This window comes from Gossypium arboreum, chromosome 8 (assembly GCF_025698485.1).
Source record: "Gossypium arboreum isolate Shixiya-1 chromosome 8, ASM2569848v2, whole genome shotgun sequence".
In the NCBI taxonomy this organism is placed as follows: Eukaryota; Viridiplantae; Streptophyta; class Magnoliopsida; order Malvales; family Malvaceae; genus Gossypium; species Gossypium arboreum.
The window spans coordinates 23,527,255-23,540,243 of record NC_069077.1 but is presented as its reverse complement, the minus strand read 5'-3'; positions in this window follow the sequence as shown (position 1 = coordinate 23,540,243).

The following is a 12,989-nucleotide window of genomic DNA, read 5'->3' as shown; positions in this document are numbered from 1 at the left end:
TTAAAATAATTTATCTATATCTTAGTAATTTTAATATTTTAAATTATCTATTAATTTTTTATTTTATAAGGTCTACTAAATACATATATTACTATAATATTCTTAAAAATAATTTCTTGTAACAACCTAATTTTCAATGGTGTCGGAAACAGTGGTTCGAGATCACCAAATCTGACGATTTAGTAAGCTCGTAAATTTTATTATTAAATAATTATGAGTTAAATATGATTTTAGAAAGATTTTTGAATTAGTAATTTGTGTTTTATAAGGATTTATTAGGTTAAATGGTTTAGGAAATGAGGTATTGACATCTCGATTTTACAAATCGAGCCGTAAATATTTTTATAAATATTTACAGAGTATCATTAAGGTAGTATTAAAGTGTCGTTAGAAAATTTTAACGTTTTGATAGTTAATTAATTAAAAAGGACTAAATTGAAAAAGATGCAAAACTTTCTAATTAAGGAAATAATGATTAAATGGCCTAAATGTAAATAGGGAGGACTTAAAGAGTAAATTAGCCTAAGTAAAGGCTGAGGCGGCATAAGTAGAAAAAAATAATGGAATTAGGTGATTTAAGGGCAAAATTGGAAATAAAATTAAAATTAAAATGGCTGAAATGAGATTTTAAGAGTTTTTAGACTATTTCTTCTCCAATTTTCTGTCCAAAAACAGGGTTTTTTTTATTAAAATAGGACAAAAAAATAAAAAAAAATACTAAAATAATACAAAGCAAAAATTATGTACCAAAATGGTACATTTTGGGTGGTGCCGCCTATGGTAGAGGCGTGACCACCCCATGTCAAATAAAAAATTTTGTTTAAAAATTTAAAAAAAGCTAAAAAAAAAACTCTGTTTAAAAATTAAAAAAAAACAAAAACCTAAAAAAAAAGCTAGCGGAAAAAAAAAAAGCTGGCAGATCGAGGGGGTGCCAGAGGTGGCATTGGTTGTGCCTCTGACAGAGGCGGCACTGGTTGCACCTCTAGAAGAGATGACACTGGTTGTGCCTCTGGCAGAGGCAGCACCTTGATAAAAAAAAATTACCTTTTCACTTCTCCTTCTCCTTCTTCTTCTTCTTCTTCTTCTTCTTCTCTTATCCTTTTTTTTTCTCATTCTTCTTCTCCTCCTTGCTATTTCTTGTTTCTACTGCTGAAACATAAGAGATCTTATAATGGTCACCAAAACAAAACAACAAACGGCTGCTGTATGAACCGTTCCATCAAGGTGCCGCATCTGCCAGAGGCATAACCAGTGCCACCTCTAGCACCCCCTCAATCTGCCAGCTTTTGTTTTTTTTTTTTGCCAGCTTTTTTTTTAGCTTTTTGTTTTTTTTTATTATTTTTAAATAGAATTTTTGATTAGACATGGGGTGGTTATGCCTCTGCCATAGGCGGCACCATCCCAAATGTACCATTTTGGTACATAATTTTTACTTTGTATTATTTTGGTATTTTTTATCTTATTTTAGTAAAAAAAAAAAACCCCCAAAAACACCATTGAAGAGCTCTTAAGGCTGGTTTTCATATTTTAGGTTCAAGTAAGTTTAATTCTTGTCTTTTTCTTGTAATTATTGTGTTTTTAATACTTTTACAATTAGGTCCAACTAGCTATTTCATTAGTTTTTGATTTTATTGAAAATTTTGAAAGTTACCATTGATGAATATTGGATGTTTTTGATGAAATAACATGTTTAGAGCTTTAATTTTATTGTATGACGATTTTATAAAGTGATTTTGATAAATATTGATCTTAGGACTAAGTTGTGAAAAGACTAAATATTAGGGTTTGGTATTAAATTTCTGTTTATCAAGGGCTATATGATAGCTTAGAATATTTAGATAAATTGTCAATTGAGAAAAATTAGTTCATTTGATAGACTAATTAATAAGGGACTAAATTGCAAAAGTTGTTAAAGTTAGGGTGATTGTGTAAATTTAAAAAAATTGAGGGGTATTAATTGTGAAGTGAATTGGAACTAAAATATATGCTAATGAATGAGTAATTTTATATTTTAGATTAAGAGCCCATAGATACTCGTGAAAAAGGAAAATTAGCAAAATAGTCCTTAAACTTCTACAAATCTTACAATGTAACCCAAGTAAGTTCGTATGGTTAAACTTTAATAATTATATTGAATTGATGAATGGTATTATATATTTAGTATATTTTTGAAAATAAAATTATTGTTAAGATATAAATTTGAGGTGAATATCCGAGTTAAATGGAACGCAAGATTTGAGTACAATCGTTGTGTGGCGCAAGATAGTAAAGGAGGAATTGACGGCAAATTACCCAAGTAAATCGAGGTTCAGTATCTGTTGTGAACTTTTGTGTTTACTTTCCGTTTAGCTCTCACGAGCTTTTGTTCAACTCATATGAGTTTCCGTTCAACTCTTTTGAGCTTTTGTTTAACCATTATGGGTTTTCATTCAGCTCTTATGAGCTTCCGTTCAACCCTTATGGGTTTTTGTTTAGCACTTATGTGCTTTTGTTCAGCTTTCGGGCTTCTGAAAATGATGTACTCATATTTGTAAGCCGTTCTCCGATTTGGTAAGATTTGGTAAGTGACTTATATAATTGAAATTGGGAGACTTATTGCTATTATTGGTATTGGTCTCAAATAAGCATATTCATCGATTGAAGTTGTGGTTGACAGGGAATTTACATTGAATGAATTTATTTAATTGATGGGTTATAATAGGGTCGGTAAGATTTATGTTTAACCTATCAAACTTACAAAGCTTCATTAAGTTTACTCGTGTTGTTTAATGTCATTGTAGATTAACGTGACGTTAGGAGATCGGATCAACACATCAAGCCACACTATCCAACTTATTCTGGTATTTTTTGTAACATATACTATGATTTATATGGCATGTATAGGGTTGATATGGATTTAATTAAAGCTTGGTTTGTATAAATGTTAGGAGTGAACTTTTGTTTAAATATTCAACTTACATATATATATGTTGGTTTAGAAATGAAGTAAATGAAAATGTGGATGTGAATGATATATGCTTGTATGTATGTAATTAGTAGAAAATTTTAATAAATTAATGAGACGGATTAAATAGGTAAGTTAAAGCATTTGAGTACATGTGATGTTATGTTATGCTTTAAACATGATTTTGGTCAAATCCTTGTAATAGCCCCCTTGTAATAGCCCGTTTTTGGTCAAATCAAAACAGTGGTTTCGGAACCACAAATCTGACGTTGGAAAATTATTTTAATATTATTGTCCATATTTACAGTATGTTATTTGATAGATGTAAAAATTTCACAAGTTAATTTTATCGATTGGTTGGTTAATTTGATAAAAATGACTAAATCGCGTAAAATACAAAAGTTACATTCTACTTGTTAAAGGTGTTTAATAGCCATATTTTATTAAAGTGAAGGTCCTTATCTTGTAATTATACCCTTAATAGTATGAGTGGACATATATGGACATTTAATTGATGTTTTAAATGGATTTTCATTAAGGTTAAAATGGTAATTAGCATAATTATTATATGTTAAATAAAACAAAATCAATTTTAAGCTTCAGTTTCATCTTCTTGGTTGAATATTAAGAGGAATAAAACCATTCTTATGTTTTAAAGCATTTGACACACTCCTATCTTGATTAAGGTACGGTTTTAGCTCGATTTTTGATGATTTCTATGTTTTTGTAATCGTTGCAGCTCAATCTAGCTAGCCCATACCTTTAATTTCGAAATTGTTAAAGATTTTTAGAGTTGACATTGTTGAATCTAGGTGTTCTTTGATGTTTAATGTTGAAATATGATAGCTTGATGATGGATTTTCATGTTTTGTAAAGTGATTTTTGATGAAAATACATAATATGGATTAAATTGTGAAATTTGCAAATTGAGTAGTTAAAATGTGAAATAAATGAAAGTTTTGGGTTGCTAAGGGCCTATGAATAATTCGACCAAGCTTAGGTTTATTGAAATTATGAGAATTTTGTGTATTCGTGAAATTACGGACTAAATTGATTAAATTTGAAAGTTTAGGGGCTAATGTGAAAATAGGCCTAAATGTATGTCTTAGACTAAATTGAATGAATGGTTGATTAAATAAGTTAATTTTGAATATATTTAGATTAAGAAAAGAGGAATCTAGAATTAGATCGGGGGAAAAGCAAGGTTATCGAGTAGTATATCCAATCTGTCAAATTCCGAATACAAAATAAGTTGGAATGTGATAATTTCATTATAAAAGTACATTAAAAGCTTTGATTATGAGATTATGGATAATGTTCAAATTATGAAAACGACTTTATGAATGCATTCGATGATAGAAACGGAAAGTGTGAAATCTCGGTTAAACTTTAGGAACCGATTTGGCTTCGGGCCATACATATCGGATGATTTGGCTTTGGGCCATGATAATTGTTCTTCGGATGAGTTACCTTGATTTGGCTACGGGCCATGGTATAGGTACTCATCATATGAGACTATTGAGTATCCAATTTCTATTCTGAATGGTTGAGCGGGTAAACGAATGATGTGGTTGAGAAAGAAGTTAGTACGATACGATACAGGTATGTATAAAACCTATTTGAGTATTAAATAGAGAAAGTTCAATAAGATGATACTTAATCATGTTTTAAGACATGAGAAAGGTTTGTAGTTAATGTGAAATTGGTTGATTTACATTTATACGATGAATTAAGTCATTTACATACGAGCTTACTAAGCTATGAAGCTTATTTCGTGTTATTTTTCTATGTTTTATAGTGAATCAAGGCTAGCTCGGATCCGGAAGTCATCTGGAACATCATCGCACTATTGAACATCTATTTGGTACTTTTGAGTTGTGTATATATGGTATATGGCATGTGTAGGCTAGATATGGTATTTTGGTTGTGATAATAGCCATGAGAGTTGGCTTGTAAATTATGTTAATATTGATAGAAATGGCTTACTTTGGCATGTTTGGTATGAATATGGTTAATTGTTTTGTGGAGTATAAATGCTTGAGGAATGCTTTGATGAAGTATGATTTTAGAAGTTAAGTTGATAAGTATTTGATTAGGTAAATGGCATTGAATTGAGTATTGAAATTGGTTGAAATGGATATTGCATGAATTGTGGATTTGATTGATGTTTTTGGCTGCTTAATTGTATGACGAAATGGTACCATTTTGGTTGTTTAGGTGAGCATGAGTTAGGGTGGCAAATTGGCCTTGTAAATGGCCTATTTTTGTCGACATAGACAAAGACACGGGTGTGTATCTTGGCTGTGTGCGACACACGGTCATGTTACACGTCTGTGTGTCCCCTGGTGTTGTTATTAAAATAAAGTCAGTATGCCCCACAAGGTCTCACACACAGGCGTGTGACTAATTGTGTGGTACAAGTCAGTATACCCCCTAATTGGCACACGGTCTAGCACATGGGCATGTGACATGGCCATGTTGCATAATTCAGTATACCCTCCAGTTTTCACACGGTCTGGCACACGGGCGTGTCTTCAGCCGTGTGATACAAGTTAATATGTATTCCCTGTTTCTACACGGCCTAAGACACAAGCATGTTTGGAGCCGTGTGAGGTACACAGCCTATTTACACGGGCATGCGACCCCTGTATGATTGAAATTTTACTAAGTTTCTAAAATTTTCGTATGATATCGGTTTAGTCTCGAACTACTTCTAAAGCATGTTTAAGGCCTCGTAGGCCCTTATAAGAGACAATGTGATTGTGTTGAATGATTTATGAGAATGAATGCTTTATAGTTGATAAATTTATGCTATACGTTGTGTATTGATCAGTAATGTAACGCCCCCTTACCCGAGACCGTTTCCGGAGTCGAGCATGAGACATTACTAAACTTATTTTAGCATTTAAACAAGTTCAAACAATTCTCGTAGTAAACTGTCCATCTGCATCATAGTGGATAAAAAAATCATATCTCGAGTTACGAAACTCGAAATAAAATTCTGTAAATTTTCCCTAAAACTAGACTCATATATCTACTTACTAATTTTTTTCTAAAATTTTTTTGTAGGGCCAATTAGTACAGTTTATTAGAAGTCTCCCCTGTTTCAGGGTTCGACTACTCTAACCCCTGTGCACTACAAATCAAATTTATTCCTGTACAGAGATCCAATGACCATGTAGTTTGTTTCTATTAAAAATAGACTCAATAAGGAATCCATACATATAAATTTTTAGTCCAAATTATTTTTACAAAATTTATGGTGAATTTATAAAGTCAAAATAGGGGACCTAGAAATCGCTCTGATCCTGTTTCACCAAAACTTAAATATCTCATAAAATACAACTCTTTTACCTATTTTATTTCTTCCAAATGAAAATATATTCATTAAGCTTAAATTATATATTTTATTAATCATCTAATTCTATCTCTAGTATTTTTAGCTATTTTATAGCCAATTTCACCATTTTATGGATTTCCATAGATTAGTTAGCACATAAAGCATACGTGTTATCAAATATAATCTTGATTAGCCACTTTAATAGCTAATCATTCTCAAACATTTCCATGCCATCCATGAGCCATATCATAAGATTATATACACAAAATGGTTATAATGCTATACATGCCATATTCCCAAAATATACAAGTCATTATACCGAAATATTTGTTGATAGTGTGAGCGTGCCTCCGACCGTTCCCGATCTCCTAGTCAACTTGAAAAAACTACAAACAATAGAGAGGAGGGAGTAAGCATAATTGCTTAGTAAGTTCACATGTAAATAACAAGTAACATAACCATGCAATAATACGAAATCCACATTTGCATAATATCACCAAAGCATTCATATCATATTTCTCATTCATGATCCTACCATATTATTGTTATATTGAAGTCTCAACCCGAGTGTTAAGTACATACCTTTACAAATTTTCTCATTCACCACACTTACCAACATGTCACCTTCGTTTTAGGTACTCACCTTATCCACTTAAGATTTACCCGTTTAACACATCAGAATATGATTCGAATACACGGATTTCATGCACATAAGTGTCATACCCGCAGCTAGACAAACTCAATAGCCTGCGGAAATTATGTAGCCAAGCTACCATGTAACCCACTCATAAGTGAACTTGGACTCAAATCAACGATCTCGGGCGTTCACATCCATAAGTGAACTCGGACTCAACTCAACGAGCTTGGATGCCTAGTTACATCTCACAAACTCGGAATCAACTCAACGAGTTCGGAACTCAACCATCCTAGTGACATGTCACTTGTACCCTAATCTATTTCCAAGGTTCAAACGGTATTCTTCTCAATTACACATTTTAATCGTCTTCCGATAATTGCTAGGATCTCATACTTATCAAGTTGTTCACACAATTTGCATATTACCAAATACTAATTCACAAAGCATAATATTTCATGATAATAAGTATAATATCATATAAATATCATTAAATCACTTAAAATAAAAATTATGTTACCTTATTTACACATGAACTTACCTCGGTACAAAATAAAGAAATTTTACAATTTAGTCCACAATCTTTTCCTTTTCCCGATCAAGGTCGATTCCATGTCTTTCTTGGTCTAAAATAACACATTTAGCTAATTTAATACTCAAATTTATCAAAATAGTCCTTAACTCTAACTTTGGAAAAATTACGATTTTGCCCCTAAACTTTTGCATATTTACACTTTTGCCCCAAAACTCGAAAATTAATTTTTTTTTCCAAAATTCTTATGTTTTATGACATTCTGGTCATTTTCCCTTCTATAAAAACATCAAATTCTCACTCTAACATGTAGTTATAAACATTAGGTATTTTTACCGATTATGTCATTTTACTCGTTTCACGTAAAATTGTTTAGCAAAAATTGTTTAATACAATTTAAAGCTTCATATTCTACCATAAAACATCAAAATAAACACATTTCACCTATGGGTATTTTGCCAAATATAAATCCTAGGTTAAATTATTGCTAGAATAAGCTAAATCAAGTTACCGGCACTCCAAAAACGTAATTCCATATGTATCTATGAGATCGAGTATGGAATTCTGTTTACTCACTTGGGCTTGGAATCACTTACTATGGAGCTTGGAAGCTTGAAACAAACCCTAGCTATGGAGAACCCTTGAAATTTCGTCCTAATGAAGAAGATGGACATATTTTGCCATCTTTTTCCTTTTTTTAATCTTTTAATTACCAAATGACTAAAATACCTTCATTAAAAACTTTGGTTATTTCTACCTATATATGTCCATTTTTGTCCATGAAAACCTAATGGTATAATTATCATTTAAGGACCTCTACTTCAATTATGCTCTTCAATTAATCCTTTAACATCTAAAACTCATATTTATCAACTTTTGCAATTAAGTCCTAATAGGCAAATTAGACATGCAATTCATGAAATTTTCTATCGATATTCTAACACATGCATCTAATCACTCAATAAATTATAAAAATTAATCGGAATAAATTTTTCTACTTCAGAATTATGGTTTCAAAATCACTATTCCATTTAGGCCCTAATTCGAGATATCACAAGTAATACCTCGTAACCCTACTCCGGCGACAGATACGGGTTAGGGGCATTACATTTTATTGGTATCAGAACTACAGTTTAGTTGATTTTAGGACTAACGTAGCGTGTGTGAGAGTCTAGCTATACATTCCAGATATACTCTGTGATAGTGTGATGATTCCTAACAGTTTAAATTGTGTTTTTGTATAGTAATGGGTCCCGAACGAGCTGTAGCCGATGATGTAGAGAGTAATACACCTGCTCCCGCTCAAGGGACAACGCCTACTGAATCTAGACCCGTGTCGAATGGTCACGGAGGTGAGGCTCAAGAAGCCTTTTTCTAGATGATGAACGAGTGGTTTACTCAGTATGTCCGGATAAATCCCGCTGTTCAACAACCCACACCCCCACCTATTCCTCAAAAAATCCCTATTGTTCCTCAAGTTGTAGATTCAATACGGTGGAACAAGCCGCTAGTAGATAAAATTCGTAAACATGGGGTTGAAGAGTTTCGGTCTACTATTGATGATGATGCTAAGAGAGCTGAGTTCTAGCTTGAAAATACGATTCGAGTATTCGATGAATTGTCTTGTACTCCTAATGAATGTATTAAATGTGTTGTATCTTTAATGAGAGACACTATTTTTTAATGGTGGAACACGTTAATATCTGTGGTTCCGAAAGAACGGGTTACCTAGGAATTCTTTCAGACGAAGTTCCAAAAGACATATATAAGTCAGCGATTCCTTGATCAAAAGCATAAAGAGTTTCTAGAGTTAAAACAAGGCCGAATGACTGTCACTGAGTATGAAAGAGAATTCGTACGGTTAAGCAAGTATGCTTGAGAGTATGTGTCTATTAAAGAAATAATATGTAAGTGATTTGTTGATGGGCTGAACGAATATATAAAACTTCTAGTCAGAATTCTAGAGTTGAAAGAATTTGTCGTTCTAGTTGAAAGGGCTTGTAAAGCCGAAGATTTTAGTAAAGAAAAGAGAAAAGTAGATTCAGAAGCTAGAAACTCGAGAAAAAGATCGATGAGTAAACCGTATCAATCTTTGTCAAAGAAATTCAGAGATTCATATGCTCACCCAAATGCTTCAAATGAATATTCGAACAGAAATCATAGAAAATAATACTCAGGTTCTAAAGCTCAAGTTACATCAGTATCGAGTGTTGGCAGTGTAAGAGACAACAAACCCAAATGTTAGCAGTGTGGGGGACGACATTATGGAGAATGCTGGAATAAAAATAGTAAAGCTTGTTACAAATGTGGTTCGCCAGATCACTTCATCCGAGATTGCCCTAAGCCAGATGAGAAAGATAAAGTTCAGAATGTGAGACCAAGTAACACGTTGAATAGAGGTAGACCATCTAGAGTTGCCGGAAATATAAGTGGTAGTAGAGGGGCGACAAAGGATTCAGCTATGAGGTTTGAGGCCACAGCACCTGTTAGAGCCTACATTATTTGCACTCGCGAAAAAGCGTCATCTCTAGATGTTATCACCGGTACTTTCACTCTTTATGATACTAATGTAATTGCATTGATAGATCCAGGATCAACTCATTCTTATATATGTATGAATTTAGTATCTAGTAAGACTTTGCCTATAGAGTCTACTGAATTTGTGATTAGAGTATCGAACCCCTTAGATAAATATGTTGTGGTTGAAAAAGTCTACAAGAATTGTCCGTTAATGAATCGAGATTTTTGTTTTCCGGTTAATATGATGTTGTTTGCATTCCATGAATTTGATGTGATTTTGGGTATGGATTGGCTAACGATGCATGATACTATAGTGAATTGTAGACGAAATATTGTCGAATTGAAATGTCAGAACGATGAAATTCTTCGAATTAAATATAGTGATTCGAGTGAGTTACCTACTGTGATATCATCTATGTTAGCTAAAAAAATGTATGAAAAAGGGTTGTGATGCATACCTTGCATACGTATTAGATACAAAAGTGTCTGAATCAAAGATTGAATCTGTACCAGTTGTGTGCGAGTATCTAGATGTATTTCCCGAATAGTTACCAGGTTTACCTTCTATCAGAGAGATTGAGTTTGGTTAGTGTCGAGAACAACGTTGATATCAATAGCTCCGTATAGAATGGCTCCGACAAAGTTAAAAGAATTGAAAGCCAGTTACAAGAGTTGACAGATAGAGGTTTTGCTAGACCGAGTTTCTCTCCCTGGGGTGCACTGGTGTTATTTGTGAAAAAGAAAGATGGCACGATGAGAATGTTTATAGACTATATATAACTCAACAAAGTGACGATTAAGAATAAATACCCTTTGCCATAAATAGATGATTTGTTTGATTAGTTAAAAGGGGCCACAATGTTTTCAAAAATTGACTTGAGATAGGGTTATTACCAGTTGTGAGTTAAAGACTCAGATGTGCCAAAGACTGCATTTAGAACAAGGTACGGACACTACAAATTCCTTGTTATGCCTTTCGAACTAACAAATGCACTCGCTATTTTAATGGACATGATGATCCGAACTTTCAGACCGTAGTTAGACCGATTCGTAGTTGTGTTTATTGATAATATTTTGATTTACTCTCATGATGAATTTGAGCATGCCGAGCATTTGAGAATTGTGTTACAAACTTTTAGAGACAAACAGTTGTTTACAAAGTTCAGCAAATGTGAGTTTTGGCTACAAGAGGTTGGTTTTCTAGGGCATATAGTTTCAGCCGAGGGTATCTGAGTTGACCTAAGTAAAATTTCTACGATTATAGATTGGAAGCCTCCGAGAAATATATTCGAAATCTGTAGCTTTCTGGGACTATTCGGCTATTATAGAAGATTTGTGAAAGATTTCTCGATGATTGCGACTTCGATGACACGATTGCTTAAAAAAGATGTTAAATTTGAGTAGTCAGAAAAGTGTCATCAGAGCTTCGAATAGTTGAAAGCATTATTGACAGAGGCACCTGTATTAGTTCAGCTTAAGTCGGGTAAATAATTCATAGTTTTCAGTAATGCATTGTTAAATGGCCTGGGTTGTGTTTTGATACAGGAAGGCAAAGTTGTAGCTTATGCCTCAAGACAGTTGAAGCCACATGAAAAGAATTATCCGACGCATGATCTAGAGTTAGCCGCTATAGTGTTCGCATTGAAATTTGGCATCATTATTTGTTTGGTGAGAAATTCCATATTTATATCGACTACAAAAGTTTGAAATATCTGATGACTCCGAAAGATTTGAATTTGCGACAGCAAAGATGGTTAGAATTGCTAAAAGACTATAAATTAGTGATTGACTATCATCCGGGAAAAGCGAACGTAGTTGCTAATGCTTTGAATCAAAAGTCCTTATTTGCTTTAAATTAGCTTTGTCTGATGATGGTTCGATAGTAGCCGAGTTGAATGCGAGACCGTTATTTCTACAGCATATTTGTGAGGCTCAAAAATTTGATAATAAATTTCAAGTAAAACGAGCTCAGTGTGAGTCGACTTTTGATTCAGAGTTTCGAATAGGGCCTGATGACTGTTTGATGTTTCGTGATAAAATATGTGTACTAAGAAATTTTGAGTTTATTCGGAAGATTTTAAATGAAGCACACAGTAGTTGTTTATCAGTACATTTGTGAAGCACGAAAATGTATAATGATTTAAAATAGCTTTATTGGTGGCACGACATGAAGCGAGATATTTCAGAATTTGTTTCGAAATGTTTGATTTGTCAGCAAGTCAAAGCTGAGCATCAAGTGCCTTCAGGTTTATTACAGCCTATTATGATTCCCGAGTGGAAATGAGATAGAATAACTATGGATTTCATATCGGGTTTGCCCTTATCTCCGAAAAAAAGATGCGATCTGGGTTGTTGCTGACAGATTGACAAAATTAGATCATTTTATTCTTGTACGTACGGATTATCACTTGATAAATTGGTTGAGTTGTATATCTCAGAAATTGTTCAATTGCATGGAGTGCCATTATCTATTGTTTCGGATAGAGATTCAAGATTCACTTCGCGATTTTGGAAGAAATTGCAAGAAGCTTTAGGTACGAAGCTATAAGTACGAAGCTACATTTTAGCACTGCATTTCACCCGCAAACGAATGGTCAATTCGAACGAGTTATTCAGATACTTAAGGATATGTTGCGTTGTTGTACTCTTGAGTTTGAAGGTAGCTGGGAGAAATATCTATCGCCAATTGAATTTGCTTACAATAATAGCTTTCAATCAAGTATAAAGATGGCACCATACGGAGCTCTATACGGTCGTAAATGTCGAACATCATTGTATTGGAGTGAGTTCAGCAAAAATAAGATTCACGGGGTTGATCTAATCAGAGAGACTGAAGAAAAAGTGAAAGTAATTTGCGATAGTTTAAAAGCAGCTTCGGATCGACAGAAATTGTACACAAACTTGAAACGGAAAGATATTGAGTTCTAGATCGGGGATAAAGTGTTTTTAAAAGTGTCACCGTGGAAAAAGATATTGCGGTTTGGTCGGAATGGGAAATTGAGCCCGCGATTCATTGGAC